This window comes from Rutidosis leptorrhynchoides, chromosome 9 (genome assembly GCF_046630445.1).
Source record: "Rutidosis leptorrhynchoides isolate AG116_Rl617_1_P2 chromosome 9, CSIRO_AGI_Rlap_v1, whole genome shotgun sequence".
NCBI classification, from domain to species: Eukaryota; Viridiplantae; Streptophyta; class Magnoliopsida; order Asterales; family Asteraceae; genus Rutidosis; species Rutidosis leptorrhynchoides.
Genome location: NC_092341.1, coordinates 60,936,689 through 60,940,155, shown reverse-complemented (window position 1 = coordinate 60,940,155; position 3,467 = coordinate 60,936,689).

The following is a 3,467-nucleotide window of genomic DNA, read 5'->3' as shown; positions in this document are numbered from 1 at the left end:
ATTCACATATAGAGTGTCTATGGTTGTTCCGAAATATATATAGATGTGTCGACATGATAGGTTGAAACATAGTATACGTGTCTATGGTATCTCAAGATTACATAATATACAATACAAGTTGATTAAGTTATGGTTGGAATAGATTTGTTACCAATTTTCACGTAGCTAAAATGAGAAAAATTAACCAATCTTGTTTTACCTATAACTTCTTCATTTTAAATCCGTTTTGAGTGAATCAAATTGCTATGGTTTCATATTGAACTCTATTTTATGAATCTAAACAGAAAAAGTATAGGTTTATAGTCGAAAAAATAAGTTACAAGTCGTTTTTGTAAAGGTAGTCATTTCAGTCGAAAGAACGACGTCTAGATGACCATTTTAGAAAACATACTTCCACTTTGAGTTTAACCATGATTTTTGGATATAATTTCATGTTCATAATAAAAATCATTTTCCCAGAATAACAACTTTTAAATCAAAGTTTATCATAGTTTTTAATTAACTAACCCAAAACAGCCCCCGGTTGTAACTACGACGGCGTAAATCCGGTTTTATGGTGTTTATCGTGTTTTCGGATTTTAAATCATTAAGTTAGCATATCATATAGATATATATCATGTGTATAGTTGATTTTAAAAGTGTATTTAGAAGGATTAACTTTATTTGCGAACAAGTTTAGAATTAACTAAACTATGTTCTAGTGATTACTAGTTTACCACTTCGAATATGATAGCTTTTTATGTATGAATCGAATGATGTTATGAACATCATTACTACCTTAAGTTCCTTGGATAAACCTACTGGAAAAGAGAAAAATGGATCTAGCTTCAACGGATCCTTGGATGGCTCGAAGTTCTTGAAGCAGAATCATGACACGAAAACAAGTTCAAGTAAGATCATCACTTGAAATAAGATTGTTATAGTTATAGAAATTGAACCAAAGTTTGAATATGATTATTACATTGTATTAGAATTATAACCTACTGTAAGAAACAAAGATTTCTTGAGGTTGGATGATCACCTTACAAGATTGGAAGTGAGCTAGCAAACTTGAAAGTATTCTTGATTTTATGTAACTAGAACTTGTAGAATTTATGAAGAACACTTAGAACTTGAAGATAGAACTTGAGAGAGATCAATTAGATGAATAAAATTGAAGAATGAAAGTGTTTGTAGGTGTTTTTGGTCGTTGGTGTATGGATTAGATATAAAGGATATGTAATTTTGTTTTCATGTAAATAAGTCATGAATGATTACTCATATTTTTGTAATTTTATGAGATATTTCATGCTAGTTGCCAAATGATGGTTCCCACATGTGTTAAGTGACTCACATGGGCTGCTAAAAGCTAATCATTGGAGTGTATATACCAATAGTACATACATCTAAAAGCTGTGTATTGTACGAGTACGAATACGGGTGCATATGAGTAGAATTGTTGATGAAACTGAACGAGGATGTAATTGTAAGCATTTTTGTTAAGTAGAAGTATTTTGATAAGTGTCTTGAAGTCTTTCAAAAGTGTATAAATACATATTAAAACACTACATGTATATACATTTTAACTGAGTCGTTAAGTCATCGTTAGTCGTTACATGTAAGTGTTGTTTTGAAACCTTTAGGTTAACGATCTTGTTAAATATTGTTAACCCAATGTTTATAATATCAAATGAGATTTTAAATTATTATATTATCATGATATTATGATGTATGAATATCTCTTAATATGATATATATACTTTAAATGTCGTTACAACGATAATCGTTACATATATGTCTCGTTTAAAAATCATTAAGTTAGTAGTCTTGTTTTTACATATGTAGTTCATCGTTAATATACTTAATGATATGTTTACTTATCATAATATCATGTTAACTATATATATATATATATATATATATATATATATATATATATATATATATATATATATATATATATATATATATATATCCATATATATGTCATCATATAGTTTTTACAAGTTTTATCGTTCGTGAATCACCGGTCAACTTGGGTGGTCAATTGTCTATATGAAACCTATTTCAATTAATCAAGTCTTAACAAGTTTGATTGCTTAACATGTTGGAAACACTTAATCATGTAAATAACAATTTCATTTAATATATATATATATATATATATATATATATATATATATATATATATATATATATATATATAAACATGGAAAATTTCAGGTCACTACAGTACCTACCAGTTAAATAAATTTCGTCCCGAAATTTTAAGCAGTTGGAGGTGTTGACGTATCTTCTGGAAATAAATGCGGGTATTTCTTCTTCATCTGATCTTCTCATTCCCAGGTGAACTCGGGTCCTCTACGAGCATTCCATCGAACCTTAACAATTGGTATCTTGTTTTGCTTAAGTCTTTTAACCTCACGATCCATTATTTCGACGGGTTCTTCGATGAATTGAAGTTTTTCATTGATTTGGATCTCGTCCAACGGAATAGTGACATCTTCTTTAGCAAAACATTTCTTCAAATTAGAGACGTGGAAAGTGTTATGTACAGCCGCAAGTTGTTGAGGTAACTCAAGTCGGTAAGCTACTGGTCCGACATGATCAATAATCTTGAATGGTCCAATATACCTTGGATTTAATTTCCTCGTTTGCCAAATCGAACAACGCCTTTCCAAGGTGCAACTTTAAGCATGACCATCTCTCCAATTTCAAATTCTATATCTTTTCTTTTAATGTCGACGTAGCTCTTTTGTCGACTTTGGGCGGTTTTCAACCGTTGTTAAATTTGGATGATCTTCTCGGTAGTTTCTTGTATTATCTCCGGACCCGTAATCTGTCTATCCCCCACTTCACTTCAACAAATCGGAGACCTGCACTTTCTACCATAAAGTGCTTCAAACGGCGCCATCTCAATGCTTGAATGGTAGCTGTTGTTGTAGGAAAATTCTGCTAATGGTAGATGTCGATCCCAACTGTTTCCAAAATCAATAACACATGCTCGTAGCATGTCTTCAAGCGTTTGTATCGTCCTTTCGCTTTGCCCGTTAGTTTGTGGATGATAGGCAGTACTCATGTCTAGACGAGTTCCTAATGCTTGCTGTAATGTCTGCCAGAATCTTGAAATAAATCTGCCATCCCTATCAGAGATAATAGAGATTGGTATTCCATGCCTGGAGATGACTTCCTTCAAATACAGTCGTGCTAACTTCTCCATCTTGTCATCTTCTCTTATTGGCAGGAAGTGTGCTAATTTGGTGAGACGATCAACTATTACCCAAATAGTATCAAAACCACTTGCAGTCCTTGGCAATTTAGTGATGAAATCCATGGTAATGTTTTCCCATTTCCATTCCGGGATTTCAGGTTGTTGAAGTAGACCTGATGGTTTCTGATGCTCTGCTTTGACCTTAGAATACGTTAAACATTCCCCTACGTATTTAGCAACATCAGCTTTCATACCCGGCCACCAAAAATGTTTCTTG